The sequence below is a fragment of the Bufo bufo genome, chromosome 2, assembly GCF_905171765.1.
Source record: "Bufo bufo chromosome 2, aBufBuf1.1, whole genome shotgun sequence".
NCBI classification, from domain to species: Eukaryota; Metazoa; Chordata; class Amphibia; order Anura; family Bufonidae; genus Bufo; species Bufo bufo.
The window spans coordinates 69,087,322-69,106,274 of NC_053390.1; the positions used below are offsets into that span (position 1 = coordinate 69,087,322).

Below are 18,953 nucleotides of genomic sequence, written 5' to 3' on the forward strand. Positions count from 1 at the left end.
TAAAGCTTGGTTGGTCCATCATCTCACTTCTGAGACATGGGCCCCATCTCACTGGAGAGCTGGTTGTGCATGCTTATGGTCATGGATCTAGATCTAGAGAGAGAGAAATGCGATATTTGGCCATCACTCCATCTCTTCTTGGTTGGGTAGGGTCACCCAATGGCTATCATCGAGGGTGCCTGGTGGAGGCTCCCTAGATCCAAAAGGTGGTGGAAGCCTCAGGTCATATGCCCCAGCCCTGATTTCATGACTTACTGTGAAACGAAAATAATTAACAGCTTGATAATAGTATGTTGAGTCTGACACATAAATGTTCTTAGGCATTAGAAATTTTAGACATGAACTGTTACAATTTAGAAACCACAGTGAATATAGCAAATACAAAGCCTTTACATTGTCTAAGAGGGACCATAGCACAACTTTATGGCCACGTGCCTCAGTAATTATTTTAATGTTTTTCAGTCCATATTTGAGGTTCAGAATGTCCCTAGTCCACTAGGGAATGAAGGGCACAAATTCTTCCCCCCACTCTTTCCCCATTATCCAGATTCTTTCTATTTTCAGCAGCAGTAAAGCAGTGACCACTATCTCCCCCTACCTATTTATTTTTTCCACTGGAGGTGGTTCCCTCCCCCCAAAGAAGCTGCTATGTATACGAATATAATGATAGTCAAGTTTTCATTTTTGGTCGGAGTTTGCCTTTAAGTCGTCATTTGCTTTGTACGAATGACTTGCACATATTGTGAAGTGTAAAATGCTGGCAGGCAGATACTCCCCACTGTTCATAAAGTCTCAATGTTATCATTCCATTGATGGAGCAGCAGCGAGAAGATGTCTCTAATGTATTTTGCCGACACCCATGGATGTGTTCCGGTAAATTTTACAATGGGACTAAGTAAACAAAAGTGAAATGAGCTTTGTGCATGCTCATTATTCCTTCCGTAGGATGGCAGCAGTTACTGCACGGAGCGGGGCCCGAGCGCTGTCACTGACTGCAAATGATAACGACGCCATATCTCTATATCCTGCTCTGAGCACGAGATTGTTTTTTAATGAGCGCAAACTGCCTCCCTGTCACGATTTTGTGCGAGTCGCCGCGGCTCCCCGTACTGCAGAATGCAGGAGCCTGATCCTCCATCAAAATAATCCAATTTAAAGAAATGATTCATATTAGTGAGTGCATCTGTCTGAGGCCGGAGCAGGGCCTGAGCATTTCTTTAATAAATGATCTTCATTAAATTCAGCTGAAAATATAATCTGGGGAGAGACGGATGGGGAGTGCACAGCAAAGAATAAGCAAAAGGAGTTAGCAGTTTGGCGTTGTCATTTGTTCGGCGCAGGCCTTAGTACCGGCCCTTGTTTGCTGAAATTTTAATTTTGTTATGAAGACACCAAATCCATCAGACGGGCCAAGCAGAGTCATTGCTTTTGGCTGTCGACCTGTAGAGAAATTGCTTACTCAGTGCATGGAACTGCTCAGCTCTTGGGAAAGCGTGCGCCGAGTTCTTGGTAATTCCACGATGACACTGGATTTTATAGCCACTGTGGACATATTTGCAGCTTCAGGCTCAATATGCAGGGACAATATGTTCAGGTATGTTAAATGTAAAGTACAGGAGACTGGAACTATATGGAAATTGTGGCAGATTGAGTCGTAGTTAGAGTATCTGCCATTGCATTTTATTTTTACAGAAGAAAGTAATGTAACTGATTTTGAGTGTTTTCCTAATATACTTTATACGGTTGCAGTTTTCCATTTCCATTAATATTTTCCCACAATCTCACCATACTACCATCTCTATGCCCCCCTATTAAAGGGGTTATCCCATGATAAATGTAAAAAATATAGTTCATGACACGCTCTTTCTAACAAAGCTAGAACCAGCCATGTACCTCACATGGATCCAGAGATCTCCCCATTCATTGCTCTGCTAGATTTATATCACACTGACAGCTCAAGGGGAGTGTCTTTTCTGCTGCAGCTCAGGGGGCGTGTCCACGCTCTCCCTATCACAGCTCAGGAGGCAGTTGAAGGATAAAACTGAGCATGTGCGGCCATCTCAGTGAGCAGGTCAAAGAAATAAGAGAAAAACAAACAGCAGGTGGCGCTATGCAGATACCTTTTATTGAATAACTCAGCAGCTTTACAAAATGTATAATTGCATGTAATTACAAAAGTATTTAGATCCAGGTGCTGGTTTGAAAACTGTAGAATAATTTTCATGGGACAACACCTTTAAAAAATGACTGGATGCAGCTCTATAAAAAATTTCTCCCCCTAGTGGTTATATTTTTACAGCCTGTTTGTGAGGAAGAAACTTTGTACTTAAGCAATAGAGCATCAGAATGCTACAAATTAATTACACTGCTAATTTCTGAAGAAAAAAAACCCACATAATAATAGTTAATTCATAAGGAAATATTCCAAAACCAAAGAATGCCACCCTTCAGGTATCCAACACCTTCTAAAGTGCCCATGTTGTTTATGACTTTAGTGGTGGCTGTCTTTACTAGAGAAATGCTAATAGGGCGTACTGGTGGAAAATCATCAATATATGAACGCAACTTGTGACATCACCAGTCACACAACAGTAAGATCATTAAGAGTGGTCACCTACTTTATGAAGCAGAAGTTGCCTAGCAATGTGAACAGTACGAAAATATTAGGCAATAAAAAATACAATGCACTCGTATAGTGTTCAGACTCTTACCTTTTCACATTTTGTTATGCTGAGCCTTTGTGCTAATATTAAAAAAAGTTCTAATTTTTCCCCATCAATCTACACTTAATCCCATAATGAGAAAGTGAAAACAGAATGTTCAAAATCTTTTCTAATTTATCGAAAAGGAAAAATGAAAATCTTGCATTGACATAAGTATTCAGACCCTTTACTCAGGACTTAGTTAAAGCCCCTTTTGGCAGCCTCCAGTCTTCTTGGGTATGAAGCCACAAGGTTATCACACCTGGATTTGGAGATTTCTCTTATTCTTCTCTGCAGATCCTTCCAAGCTCTGTCAGGTTGGATGAGCACCGTCGGTGGACAGACATTTTCAGTTCTCTCCAGAGATATTCGATTGGGTTCAAGTCAGGGCTCTGGCTGGACCACTCAAGAACGTTCTCAGAGTTGTTGATAAGCCACCCCTTTTTTGTCTTTGCTGTGTCCTAAGGGTCATTGTCTTGTTGGGAGGTAAATTCTGGGCCCAGTGTAAGGTTCAGAGTGCTCTGGATCAGGTTTTCATCAAGAATATCTCCATACAGTACTTTGTTTCATTCAGGTTTCCCTCAACCGTGACCAGTCTCCCTGCCACTGAAATACATCCCCACGGCATGATGCTGCCACCACCATGCTTCACTGTAGGAACATTGTATTGGGCATTGCCAGGTTTCTCTAGACAGGATGCTTAGAACTGAGGCCAAAAACTTCCGTCTTGGTTTCATCAGATCAGAGTATATTGTTTCTGAGAGTCCTTTAGGTGTTTGCAAATTCAAGGAAGCTTTCATGTGTCTTTTACTGAGCAGAGGCTTCTTTCTGGGCACTCTGCCATAAGGCCAAGATTGGTGGAGTGCTGCAGTGATTTTTGACCTTCTGGGTGTTTTTCTCATCTACACACAGGATCTTTAGAGTTCAGCCAAAGTGACCATTGGGTTCTTTTTCATTTCTCTTACCAAGGCTCTTCTACCCCGATAACTTAGTTTGATGGGGCGGTCAGCTGTTCAACGAGTTCTGATTATTTCAAACTTCTTTGATCAAATAAATATGGTGGCCACTGGGTTCTTGGGAACTGTCAGTACAGCAGAAATTGTTGTCCCCTTCTCCAGATCTATGCCTCCACATAATCCTGCCTTTGAGCGCTACAGTCAGTTCTTTCCTCCTCATGGCTTTGTTTTTGCCCTGATATGCATTCTCATCTGTGAGACTTTATATAGACAGGGGAATGTCTTTGCAAATCACGTCCAATCAACTGAATTTACCATAGGTGGACTCCAGTCAATGTGTAGAAACATCTCAAAGATGATTAAGAGAAATGGAAGGCCCCAGAGCTAAATTTCAAATGTCATAGCAAAGGGTCTGAATACTTATGTCCATACAATTTTTATTCATTTTTAATAAATTTGCTAAAATTTCTCATTGAGTGTAGATTGATGGGGAAAACTTGATTATTTATTTTATTTTATTTTAACACAAGGATGCAACATCTGAAGACTTTCGGAATGCATTGTATATGTTTAAAGAATGTAAATGAAAAAGTATATAATTCCATGTGCAAAGAAAATCCATGGCGCTCCAATATTTAAGATAAACAATAAGTGGACTTTATTTACCCATGCCTTTGCGACGTTTCAGACCTCTCACAGCACCTTTCTCAAGCTTGACATCGCAAAGGCATGGGTGAATAAAGTCCACATGCTGTTCTTCTTACATTTTGGAGCTCCGTGGATTTTCTTTGTTTATGGTTGGACCCAGGATCATGGTGGTATACACTGTCACTCGTTCTAGATTGCTGAAGTTGTGCTGCTTTTTCCCCTATTTTTTTTTATTTATAACTCCATGCGGGTATGTGTGTGGAAATTGAACAAATATAAAAAATATGTGGAAAATCTAAAGGAAAATAATTTATAGAAATGTCAGGTTTTACAATGGATTTGAATAAAGCTCAGAATAAATAAATGGCTAAATATGTAAATGTTAGGTGTGATATAAAGAATGAAATGAACATCATCTAAAAAAAAAAATTGTGCGTCAGTCCATGAAGCCCCAACAAAAATAAATTAGAAATGGATTACGCTTATCTAAGTATAGTAATTACGAATCTCAGTTTCATGAAAAATAAATATAGACATTTCACATTTAAACGAAGGCCAAAGAAAGAAGTGAAGATTGTGATTTTTAAGGGGGGTGGGGTGGCAAATTCATTAAAATAGACCTGAAATCAAATCTTATCTATTGCAGGACTTGGCAGAGCCTTAAAGGGGTTGTGTCATTTGAGCAAGTGTCATTTATCATGTAGAGAAAGTTAATACAACCCACTTACTAATATATTGTGATTGTCCATATTACTTTCTTTGCTGGCTGGTTTAATTTTTCCATCACTTTATGCATTGCTCATTGCTCAGGGTGGTCATAACCATGTTTAATGTGATGGAAAAATGAATCAAGCCAGCAAAGGAAGCAATATGGACAATCACAATACATTAGTATGGTAAGCGCCTTCTATTAACTTTATGATAAATGCCACTTGCTGAAGTGACACAATCCCTTTAAGCCTGTATTTGACAGCCGATTCTGCCGGCGATTTTCGATAACGAAACATTCCTTCCCAGCAATCGCATGCTTGCTAGCGGAGGAGACCGCTGCTATTGCATGCAGAGATCTCCTCCTCAGTATAGGGAGGAGCGATCATTATGCCATCGCTCTTCCCTATAATGAATCACTGTTTGCCGTCAGAAGATCGTGATTTGACTCCATGATCTGCCGCATGCAATTTATAATTTTTAAACATGTCAAAAGATTTAGATTGCCCGATGAACGAGCGTTTGCTTGTTCATCAGTTAATCGGCAGCAGTATTACACTGCCAGATGATTGCCAACGAGCGTTATTATGAATTATGAAAATCTGCTTGTCTAATACAGGCTTTACTTGTAATGACTCATTCTTAGATGCCCTATAGACATGAAAGGTACAAAAAAAAGTGTCCTTTAGGCATCTCTTTAGCCTTTTGTTTTTTTATACAGTACAGTTTATATATGCCATAGTATGATATATAGTGCAAATGTCGCAGGCAACCTGAGCATTGTGTATTGCCTAATGTCCCATGTAGTGGCACTGAAGAAAAATTGAACACTTAGGGGACAATTTACTATGCTGAAATACACTTAAATTAGGCGTATTTCAGGCGCAGATAGCGTCGAACTATCTGCGACTTCGCCACACCCACAATTTTAGACCCGGCGTGAGCGGGCAAGAGGACGAGTTTGCAGGCCAGTCTCATTCACCATTTTCTACTACTGTTTTATGCCTCATGCACACGACCTATCTGTTTTTTGCGGTCCGCAAATTGCGGATCCGCTAAACACGGAAGCCGCCCATGTGCCTTCCGCAATTTGTGGAACGGAACAGGCGGCCCATTGTAGAAATGCCTATTCTTGTCCGCAAAACGGACAAGAATAGGACACGTTATATTTTTTTGCGGGGCCACGGAACGGAGCAACGGATGTGGACAGCACACGTAGTGCCGTCCGCATCTTTTGCAGCCCCATTGAAGTGAATGGGTCCGCACCCGAGCTGCAAAAACTGCGGCTCGGATGCGGACCAGAACAACGGTCGTGTGCATGAGCCCTAAGGCATAGAAAAAGGTATAAATGTAAGACTGGTCAGAAGCTGTCTTACATTTAGAACTGGCGCTGTATGTTAGATGCTCCAGAAAGGGGAACATTTTTTATCTGTTTATGGTCAAGAAACTCTTCTAAAAAGTTGAGATTGTCTTTTAACATTATTAGCAGAGAAGTCTTTTAACATTATTTTACTTTATTTAGAAAATAACCCTAGTGCCTCAATTTCTTTTATTTTTAATTTGTGCTTTTACCATTTGTTGCCTGTTGATCTCCATTCTATTCCTTACATAAGAAACCTCCATATTCATCTATATATGTTCAAAAACATGTCACAAATACTTTACTTACCATGATTATTTTTCATTATTAAGTAATTTTTATTAAAATATATGACCTTAGATTTTTTATTAAGATAGATGGTTTCCATTCTTCAGGTTCACCATCTCCGGCGACGTCCAGTTCTTCCTTCTCTTTCTTACATAAGATTCCTTTGTCTTCAACAACATATCCTAAAACGGTTACAATTACTGTTAGAATTTTTTTTTTTTATCATATATACACTCACCTAAAGAATTATTAGGAACACCTGTCTATTTCTCATTAATGCAATTATCTAGTCAACCAATCACATGGCAGTTGCTTCAATGCATTTAGGGGTGTGGTCCTGGTCAAGACAATCTCCTGAACTCCAAACTGAATGTCAGAATGGGAAAGAAAGGTGATTTAAGCAATTTTGAGCGTGGCATGGTTGTTGGTGCCAGACGGGCCGGTCTGAGTATTTCACAATATGCTCAGTTACTGGGATTTTCACGCACAACCATTTCTAGGGTTTACAAAGAATGGTGTGAAAAGGGAAAAACATCCAGTATGCGGCAGTCCTGTGGGCAAAAATGCCTTGTGGATGCTAGAGGTCAGAGGAGAATGGGCCGACTGATTCAAGCTGATAGAAGAGCAACATTGACTGAAATAACCACTCATTACAACCGAGGTATGCAGCAAAGCATTTGTGAAGCCACAACACGCACAACCTTGAGGCGGATGGGCTACAACAGCAGAAGACCCCACCAGGTACCACTCATCTCCACTACAAATAGGAAAAAGAGGCTACAATTTGCACGAGCTCACCAAAATTGGACTGTTGAAGACTGGAAAAATGTTGCCTGGTCTGATGAGTCTCGATTTCTGTTGAGACATTCAAATGGTAGAGTCCGAATTTGGCGTAAACAGAATGAGAACATGCATCCATCCTCTGATGGCTACTTCCAGCAGGATAATGCACCATGTCACAAAGCTCGAATCATTTCAAATTGGTTTCTTGAACATGACAATGAGTTCACTGTACTAAAATGGCCCCCACAGTCACCAGATCTCAACCCAATAGAGCATCTTTGGGATGTGATGGAACGGGAGCTTCGTGCCCTGGATGTGCATCCCTCAAATCTCCATCAACTGCAAGATGCTATCCTATCAATATGGGCCAACATTTCTAAAGAATGCTATCAGCACCTTGTTGAATCAATGCCACGTAGAATAAAGGCAGTTCTGAAGGCAAAAGGGGGTCCAACACCGTATTAGTATGGTGTTCCTAATAATTCTTTAGGTGAGTGTATAATTTTTATTATTTCTATTACTATCCAACATTTCCCGACTTATTTTGCTATTCCAATTGGTATGACAGTGACGTGTATAAAGATTTAGAAATAGATTTTGTGCCCTAAAAGTACAATTTCTTCTTTTTTTTTAATACTCTGCAAACCTTCTTCCTCACACTGATGCTCGATTTCACATCACCTAATAACCTCCACATCAAAAGCACTTATGTGAGGTAATTCGTAGACCCTTGTCTTGGTTATATTTCAGACTCAACAGGTCGAACCCCTTAACCTGTGAAAATGCTATTTCTAGAATAAAAAAATATCAAACTCCCTTGTCAATTATGGCTTTGAAATCTTTTTTTCAACATTTCGTATTTATCACACAGCAATTTGTTTCATACTTGCCCCTTCTATCCCATCCGAGACGACGCTTCAACGCCAAGAAGCTCTCTTGATCTCCAACAGGTCATGGGGTGATGTAAACTCCTAACCTCAAAGATGACGCCAGGGTCTTGGAGGGTATAAAGAAACACAATGGCCTCAATTAGATCCGTAAGATTTGAGATGAAGGGAATGCGGTGCAGTGTGTTTGTCCACTGGACTCTGCTGTGACTGCAGAATTATAGAGATGTGCCTACAAAGAGGGAAGAAGACACAATAACAATCACAGCATGACACACAAGCAACACTGTCAAACCTTGGCTCTCTCTATTACTGAACATTAGATCCAACAAGAAAGACTTTGTAATAATGAAAAGTGTTGGAGAATAAAATGTGCTCAAATGCTGGCAGAAAAAAAACTGTTAATGGCAAATTATTTCTCTCCATTGTTGATGGCGCTAATCCCGTCTTTTATTGCTGTTCTGTTAGCTACACATTACTTGCCTTACATGAAGACAAGAGATGAGCGAAGTTTTAGAAAATTCGATTCGGCTGCTCAGCCGAATAAAAAAAAAAAATTTGGTTTGTGATGAATTAGCAGGTGCAGTGACAGGAAGCTGCGCTAGCGCCTCTCCCCATCGTTGTACCCCTCAGATGTCGCGCTCATACATGTCTGGTCCTAGGCAGAAGGAGATGATTGGCAAGACCCAACACTGTATTATGGGTTGTTAGGTGTCCAGCAGACCTTTTTCTTCTTAGATTTTTTTTCTTCCAAAATAATCAGTCAACTCTTTTTCAGTTCGCATTTTAGATTTCATTTCACCTTCCTGGCAGGAAATTTGTGAATGAATGAGTCTAAAGACCAGAACTTGAGTGATGGCTTTGACCAATCCTGTTATAAGTTGCACAGTATATGAAATCAATAGCAAATCACCTAAATTCTAAGATGGCTTTAAAATAGCAGAGTCTCTCTAGAGAGTTGTTTTTTATTCAAATTCAGGAGAGTCAAAGTTTAAGTTACCGTAATTGAAGAACATTATCCCTTTATAGAGCATGATGTACTTATTAGAACATTCTTAAAGGGGATATCCAGGATTATTATATTGATGTCCTATTCTCAGAATAGGTCATCAATATGTGATTAGCAGAGGATAGGCACCTGTACTCCACCAATCAGCTGTTTTGATGTAGCTCCTACGCAGCAAGTAGGTGCCGAAACTACACAGCGCCATCCATTATAAAGCAGATAAAGTTTATTACTGGATCGCTGCTCCCGTTGACTTAAATGCTCACGTGAGGCTAAACCATCAATCCTGGACAATTCCTTTAAATCTAAAAAAAGAAGGCCATTTTGTTGAAATTTTAAAGTAGAACTCCAGTCCCCTCCTTCTCCATCTACAGTCCTTTGCATCAAATGGCAGAAACATGACCATGCTGTCCCATTGATCTTCCTGCCCCTTACATTCAGGAGACTGGGTTAAAGTATAATAAAATGTGCCAACACGATTCCTGAAGTGAGTGTCACTTAAAGGCCAGGCATAGTAATTTATTTGCTTGAAAAGAAGTGTCCTAACTCTGTGGGTCTATAGGACTTTGTGCTGTGTATAGCAGTCCATACCAGTGCAATATTTTTGTGTTTTTAATATCCATACTTGTAGCATATACCATACAATAGGCACTCTCCATAGTGCCAATACAGTGCATGTAGACCTCCATAAGGTATCTTAAATGCCTGGCTGGAAATGCTGATCCAATTTTCAATGTGTGTACTGTCATTCATTTAAGGGATTGTCCAAGTTATATAAAAACTCAGGTAACCCTTGTAAACGGCCAAAAATAACAAATGAATGAATACTCACCTGCTGAGGACCATGAGGGCAGCAGTGGATAAAACAGACAAGTATAAATTTATTTGTTGTTTTAGGCGACTTACAGGAGTTGCCCAAGTTTTTATAAAACTCGGACAACCCCTTTAAGTGCATGTCTACTACATACGATGTCTTCCTTTTTTATGTTGCTCTCATCATATCTAATCGTCTCTCATTTGTGACCCTTTTTTTTTTCTTCAAAAATTTATTTCAACATTGTTTTTGTCACCTGCCGTCATTGCAGCGGCCTAAGTTACCTATGCTTGCTACCTATATATCTCTCCCCTCCACCTTCCTCCTCTTTTCCAAAGACCAAAGAAACTAAACCCAACCCAAAAATGCACCTAAAAAACAAAACTATTTTCTTCTTTTGTCATTCAACTCAATCCCAACCTAACCAGACACAACAAATGGTGTTGTGCCGAAAAAGTTAACGTAATGACGTGAGAGTGAAGAAAAGAGCCCCCCCAATCCGTAAGTTCAATCAACGATAAGTAGAAAATGTGAAATGATGGCGTCATGTAAAAAAAAGCTGATAAACTGGCTGCATGACACACTGTTTTGTGGAGGTGCTGTGCTTGTTGTATCAGTTCATATTTGACCAGTCATGATCACATGTAACTTTTTTAGTTTTTTTGTGCCGTCCTGACTTTTACTTTGCTGTACTCACTCTGTTAATTGGTGCTTGTGGAGGTATTTTGTGCCCTGATTTCCTTGTCCAGCCTTGCTTTTATATCTGCTTATTTGGTGTCATGTAAAATGGTAAATTAGACAGAAAATAGTGATATATATCTTTGTATAAGCTTTATGTGAACTGTTTTTTATACAATCACAAAGGATAAAATATGTTGTGGATGGTTCTTTTGCACTTGGTGCTATTGTGCCTTCTTATCCTTTTATATAATTGCAGAAATGTGGGGCCTTTTTCTAATTGACTTCAGAATTTTTTATTTTTTTTTAATTATAATTTAATTTAGAGAAATTCTAGAAATGTGTCTTTTTTCAGTTTGGATACATATTAGGTTATTTTTTTAAACTGTGATTTTTTTGTTTAAAGACACAGTCCCTCACTTTCATCGACAAAAATAAGACCTGTAACTCACCGTGATCCTCTAAATTTATATGGAATTTTTTTTTTCATACAAATTCATACGACGCCAATCAGAAAAAAAATCATTTGCATGTTCCATTGCATGTTATGTTACGGAGAAGCATTGTTTTCAGAGAATCCAATATAATATTGAGGTACATAGAGTGGCTACAGTTCTGTATAGCAGAGTGTAATATTAAACCTTAGGATCACCATGAGCTCGCACACATGCTCTAAGCACACAACTTTCATGTGTACAGGAGGCCTAAGGCAAGTTTTTACACTTGCGTTGTTGTTTTCCGGTATTAAGATCCGGCAGAGGATCCCAATACCAGAAAAAAAATTTTTTCGTTTAGTCCTCATGCATTCTGAATGGAAAGAGATCCGTTCAGGATGCATCAGGATGTCTTCCGTCCTGGCAGCATTCCGTTTTGTGACCGGACACAAAACCGCTGCAAGCTGCGGTTTTGTGTCCAGTCATAAAAACGGATCCATCACTGAAAACAGTGTAAGTCAATGGTGACTTATCCATTTTTTTAGGAGCCTAAAAAAACTATCCGCCACCCATTGACTTTCAATGTATTTAGTGACGGATCCGTTTTTTTCCGTTTTGATTTCACACAACCGCATCCTAACAGAACGGCTGCATCCTAATGTGCAAACAAAACTGATCCGTTTAATTCCGGTATTGAGATCCTCTGCCCGATCTTCAATACCGGAATTAACAACGCAAGTGTGAAAGTAGCCTAAGACACTTGTGTTTTCTTTAAAAAAAAATACAAGAAATGTAAAAAATAATTATTCCTTTGATCCGGATAATCAGTCATTCTTTGGAGTAAGGGTGAAGTGGAATCAACCTTGTACAGGTCACCGCTGCGAACGACAGGAAGGGGGATCTCTAAGTCCCCTAAAGTGAATGGAGAGATAATCATGCATCCGAACTGGCATCCACTCATCTTTATAGGACTGCTGGAGATTGGACTGCCGATTAATGTACTTGATTATCTTCAGCAGTCCCGTAGAGTTGAATGGAATGTGACCACTGCTCCATTGATTTGGAGAACTCAGGGACCCCAGTTCTTGTAATTATTGGGAGTCCCAGCAGTCAAACCCCAACCAAACACATACAGTACTTATCACCTATCCTACAATACAGAGAACCATCTTGCTAGTGCCAACTCGTGTAAGTGGCTCCCTATGAGTCAAAATCCAACTTTTTAACAAGCCTTGGAATAAGATAAGTGAAGTAGCCAAGCCAAATATCCATACATAGACAGCTGTTTCGGGGTGCTTGCCCGTCAGCAGTATGGAGTAGAATTCTGGCCTCTTCGCATATTATTTTTACCATAAAGCATTGCCACTAAGCCTTCATACAGGATTGGTATTTCTAAGGAGAGGCAGTATACTGCTTAAGGTGCATCCAAGGCATCACAAGTAGGGATGAGCAAATCGACTTCAGATGAAACATCGAGTTCAATTCGATTTCGAGAAATGTTTTTTGACAGTAGAAATCAATTTATGAAGTTATTACGCAAAGTGTCGTGAAGTAATAACTTCTGCTCATTGAAGCCAATACATTCTAATACTGTACACTCTGTACAGTATTGAAACAATGTTTTATGCAAATTGACTTTGGATGTTTCATCCGAAGTCGATTCGCTCATCCCTAATCACAACCATCCAGCTAGACTCCAACTCTGTAGTGATTAGGGGCAAGCGCTCAGAAACAGCCTTCTATGGATAGATATTTGGCTAGGCTTTTTCCCTTGCCATAGTTCAAGACTTCTTAAAAAGTTGGGAGCCACTTCCACAAGGTGGCAATAGCGAGATGGTTTTCTTTCCTGGAAGATACCTTATTTTCCCATGGAGCACTTCCAGTAAGTCTACACACTGGGCTGGTCTCTTTAAGGACAGCTAGTACCCTGCTTAAGTTGTACCTATCCTATTGATAGTTGATAATTTGTAATGATGATACAGGATTAGATAAACCGTAAACAGTGCCATTCCTTTCCACAGGTTGCGCCTGGTATTGCAGCTCTGGCTCATTGAAGTGAATGGGGCTGAGCTTCCATACTATGAGTAATATGTAGACAGGTGTGATGTTGATTATTAAAGAATCAGCCATGTATTTTGATCCTGGACAAGCCTCCGGAATCATATAATTATGGGATGGTGCCCTTGGAATAGTCATTGTATAGTATATAACTTTATATATCGTGAATTTATAGATGATGGATTTAGACAGAACTTTAAAAAAAAGGGACTGAATCTTTAAATAAAATTATTTGACAAAATAAAAAAATAAAATTTAATATATTTGTTATATTGCAAGTGAAAAAGGGTCCATGACTAGCACTTCTTTGTTTCCTTTCTTTCTTTCTTTTTTTGGTGTTGTAATTGTTTACCTGCTGCGTATGGTTCGCTGTCTGTTGAAGCAACAGTGTTGAAAACCTGCCAGCATGAATTGACATTCGCATGACAAACCTACCAGAGTGGATCCTCTCAGCTCCAGTTTCTTGATGTAATAAATCAAAGAGTGCTCAGGAAGAACCAGCTTGTGAGCAAGAGATAAGGGTTTCATGAGCTAATCCTCAATGATTAGGAATCCGGCTAAAATGCCAAGCTTAGCCTGATAATGATTACACCATATGAAAAAAAAAATCAATAATTTTAACACTTAAATTTTGAAGACCTAAAATTTTCTCATAAATTTAGACAGATATATACTTTTTGTGTATACTATTATTTTTCTTTATTTTTTTGGTGGTTTAAATGGGTTTTCCAAGTGTCTTATAGTGATGTCCAAGACCCCCGCCGATCAGATATTTGAAGCTTCCTAGGGCAGTAACGTCATGTTCATCGGTAACTTGGTGCCTCCAGTAATTGCGGCTGAACTGCGATACCAAGCACAGCCGCTATACAATGGATACCCCTGTGCTTGGGAAGCTGCGAGGAGGCCGTAGTGCTCACCGAAGCGCCGTGGCTTCTTCAAACAGCTAAACAGCAGGGGTGCCAGACTGCCAACGATCAGACACTGTGAATGAATGGGACGAGCAGTTGTAATTACACTACTCCAACTCTACTAGCAAGATGACAACAGAAGCGGAAGCAACGCCGCTCACTCAGGTGTCGCTACCACTTAGAATATCCTGAGGATAGGTCATCAATATTCTTGCGTTGCACAACCCTTTTAAACACTTGGAAAACCCTTCTATTTGATATTTAGTGGGGGAGAGCAGAAAAAATTGGAGGTCAAAAATTCTAAAAATATTTTCCTTCACCACCTGTGATTTTTTTCTTTATTGGGTATTTATACTGTACAATGCACTTCCTTGAATAAAAACTTTCAAACTGAGCTTCTTGGGTCCAGTATTCTCCTACTGCAATAATAACGCATTATTAGGAAATGGCCAATCCCATTTTTTTGTAGTTATTACTTAGTAGTTTAATAATGTTATAGTTCAAAATATATCACCATATATAAAAATGATAATTAAGTTGTTACATAACTAATTAGCACATGGACATTTACTGACTGTTAATAATATAACACACTTATCATGTAGACATTAATCCATTGGATTTTGAGCTCCGAAATACAATTTCTCTTCTTTTGTTGGTGAGAGATAGAATGTGTCACTTCCTAGAGCTGAAAAGCCTTAAAACAAGCAGTTGATATGTGTCATAAACATTGGTGGTCACTGGAGTAAAAGAGGTAAATCAATTTGTAGCAATAGAATTTTTTATTGTTGGAAATTTCAAAAGTATTTTATAGCTGTAAAATAATTCAATGACAAGCCACCAAAAACCCCAACAAAGTGTTTTTTGCTAATAATAAATTTCAAAAAATTATACAAAAAATGGATTGTATTCAAATTTTTGGTATAATATGAAAACATGATGTTTAAAAAAAAAAAAGGGTCCACCCTAAGGATTTTTATTGTGTTATCTTAGTGATTTATTGTTATAATTTATCAATTTATCCCTAAACTCACATGTATGTCTTTTTTTCCTTATTTTAGGGCAGGAATTGAATGGGCCGTATTATAACAATACAACAAACGTCTATAAATATATATGATTGAGAAGCGCTGGATCACAACTTTGACATATCAGCAAAGTACCAATCATGCTGAAGACAACAGACTTTTCTTCTTTGATTGTTTAGACTGTAATATTTCTTCAATGAAAGTATTGCGTTCTGCTTACGTGGACGGGAACTTAAGTTGGAAACATCAAACAGGATCAAGATTAATCGGAATTTCCGAATAGACAATGACAATATGACACAAAAAAAAAAAAAAAACAACAGGCTTTTTCTTCTAACAGGAAACCTGAAATCTGACAAGGAGTGCCTGTTTTTCACCACGAGTTATGTTGCCATGGTATCCCCATAGCAACTGTTACAAGAAGCATCCGTATCCGTCATTCCTTAGCTATTTAGGGACCAAAGGACCAAACTTTTTATCGCAGACTTGTAGCTGTATGTAAAATATGGAGTTAACTTCCTACTTCTCGGCTGTTCTTAAAACAGTATGAGAGCAATTATATGAAATATGTACAAAAATGCTTACACGCTTTTAAAAAAAAAATGGCAAGATAATAGTTATTTGATACTATAGAAGGTTCTTTGGTTACATTAATTCAATTATGAAAATTTCCTATGGTTTTCTGTATATTATGAAAGGATAAGTATGTAGAGATTAAATAGAGGATAGCTATTTAAAAAAGCAAAGAAAAAAAAAAAAGAATAAAATGAAAAAAATAAAAATAAAAATGCATTAGAAAGATGGTAGTGGAAAAAAAAAAAAAGTTTGTAAATGCTTCTAACTATTCCCTTCCCCCTTGAAAATCCTAATAGTTGTACAGATTTAACAGAAAAGTTTAAGATAACTATATAATAGTCAAAAAATTAGAGAGCAAAAAAAAAATATGAAAAAAAGCAAAAAAAATAAATATAGACGTTAGCATTATGGCTAAAAGAAAGATGTTGTAGAACTGTAATTTTTGTAGAGTTTAGACTAAGCATAAATTCCTACTCTTTGCCAATTGCATAATGTATTGAGGAGGATATGAGAGGCTGTAATGGCAGCTCTTAACTGCAAGCATTCCACCTAAGAAATAAAACTTGACTATTGTAAAACGATGCAATGAAATATTCAAGATACAACAGCTATTGTCTTTTTATCAGTTAATTTAACTTGAAGAATGACAGAGCTATCGCTTCATATCTTTGTAACCTGCTATTTGCTAACCTTCCCATCATCCTCTGCTTTAGTAGTTTCCATATTTGTTCTAGACCTTCAGGGCAAAAGACAGCCTAGAACCTTAATGTTAAAAAAAAAAACAGTAAAAAAAAATATATATATATATACACAATCTTTAAAGAATTTCTGAAACTGTTTACAAGGAATTTTGAAAAACAGGGGATGTTTAAAAAAAAACGATGCTGGCTCTGTTTTTCTGTAAATACATTTGCATATTTTGTAGGTCTTTTAATTGTAATGATAGAGAAAAAAAACAAGGAAAAAAAATATTTAAATGAAAAAGCACGATATTTATCTTTGGTAATTGACTTTAGAGCAGTTTAAAAAAAATAATGTTGAGTTAGAATAAATCTCAGATTCACAAAAGAAGTCAATGAACTATTAAAAACACATATATTTTAAAATATATCATATTTATTTAAGTTATTTCCACGGTGTGAATTTTCGGATTTGATTTTGCATTGCTGTCACTCCTTTTAGTTGAACTAAAAGAGTGCAATGATCATATTTAATTTTCCTTTTTCTTTTTTTTACAAATATATAGAAATATAGATATATATAAATACACACTTATAGTATTAACTCTTTCAATGGATCACGACAATTTTATTTTCCATTCTATTTGTTTATGTCAACTTTCCGTCAGGCCTTGAATTTATAATGGGCATGGAGCACCCTCACGCTGAATACTTAAAGGGTTCTTACCAGTTCGCTATTTCCTTTAACAGCTCGATACAATCTTGTGGCCCGTCTTGCATTGGGAGGGTAGTTTTACAAAATAAGAACAATAAATTTAGTTAACTCTTAATTGTAATTAATGAGATAATAACTCTGTGATTCGTCCACTTGTTCATTAGAATGCTGGCCGATCCTTTTTTATATTCCTTCAATTTGCTTCCTTCTAATTCTTTTTCCTTGCCCTCACTAAGGAATTTCCATTCTTAGTCTTTCTCTCTTCCTTTGATTCATGCTGTTAGTAAGTACAGGTGTGTACTGCAGCTGCATTTCCGTCCAACTGCTCTTTTCACTCTCAATTACCTTTAAAAAAAAAAACTCCTTGTAATCTTCTGTAATTATTGAATGACGCTTTTCAGCTTAGCCCTAAATAAAGCACAGTTTAAAAAAAAAATCTGTGACTAGAGTTTTTTATGGCTGTTTTTCTGTATACTATTTGTTTACTGTGTGATGTGATTTGGATAAAATAGTACATTATGGTATTCCCATCTCAAACAATTGGGGGCATATCGCTACGATATGCCCCAAATGTCTGATAGGTGCGGGTCCTGCATCTACACCGAGAACAGAGAGGGAAAGGTGGTGGAAGGCGCACTGCACATGAGTAGCAGTCCTCCATTCATTTATATGGGGCTACCGAAAATGGCCGAACACTGGCTCGGCTATTTCCGTCGGTCCCATAGAAATTAATGGGAGCAGTGGCCATGCAAGTGCGGCGCGCTCCCATTCGCAGCTAAGGGGAGAGCACATGGTGGTGGCCTGGAAACCAGGGAAACCCGGGGTCCTCCAGCCATCACCTTCCATGGTCCGTTCTTGATATAGGTGCGGATCCCAGTGGTGGGACCTGCACCTATCAGACATTGGGGACATATCCTAGAGATATGCCCCCATTGTCTCAGATGGGAATACCCCTTTAATTTGATGGCGCTGTACATCAAGAGGGGGTTGCACATGCATAATATAAAAATACAATAAACAAGAAACTGTTGTACAGAGGGGTAGAGGACCCTGCCCGCAAGAGTTTACAATCCACAAAATGTAAGGAGATCTGAGTCACAAAGGGCCTATTTTCTGATAACATGCAGGGAGAGGCAGATTGAGAACTGCTGTAGAAAAATGAAATCTGTGCTGTGATTGCTTGCTATTGGCAAAAATGAAAGCTGTTCCCATGGGCAACAAATTGTTTATGTTTTATACAGCACATGCAGGGAGATGAGAGGCAGACTGAAAAACAGGACAGATATAAGATCCAACTGATTCTATGCAAAGGGGCACTGCCAAAACAGGTTCAAAAATGTTTCTTCCATGAATGGGCACCTGGGAAATAGCGGGTTTTGCAAAGTTTGCAGGCATAACCAAAGTGTTAGGGTGGCCATATCCATTCAATAGCTGTGGCTGAACAAACAGCTGTCTCTCCCGACTTCCTCCTGGTTCCCCTATACACATGCAGTACACATTCAGCTCAGTCAGGTTTAGGATTCGCTTAACAATCCACTAATGCGTATTTAGGCCTTTAAACAAACAAAAAATATAAAATAAATGAATAAATAAATGGATGTTTCCCTTAGCTCTCTATCTGGACCAAAGACAACAATGAGTATTTCTAGGTAGGAAATATTAATATAGATAGATGTATATCTGGGCAATGGCAGGTATATACCATACACTAGTGCACATTAAAG

At 38.4% G+C, this 18,953-nt stretch overlaps 1 protein-coding gene across 1 annotated transcript in view; it reads left to right on the forward strand.

The window, feature by feature from the left end:
* Positions 1-15,841, forward strand: part of CELF4 (CUGBP Elav-like family member 4) — a 1,014,616-nt gene extending 998,775 nt beyond the window's left edge. The window contains exon 14 of the mRNA XM_040421161.1: positions 15,292-15,841. The gene's annotated coding sequence lies outside the window, so the exon portion shown is untranslated. The remainder of the gene's footprint in view (positions 1-15,291) is intronic.
* Positions 15,842-18,953: the final 3,112 nt, after the last annotated feature.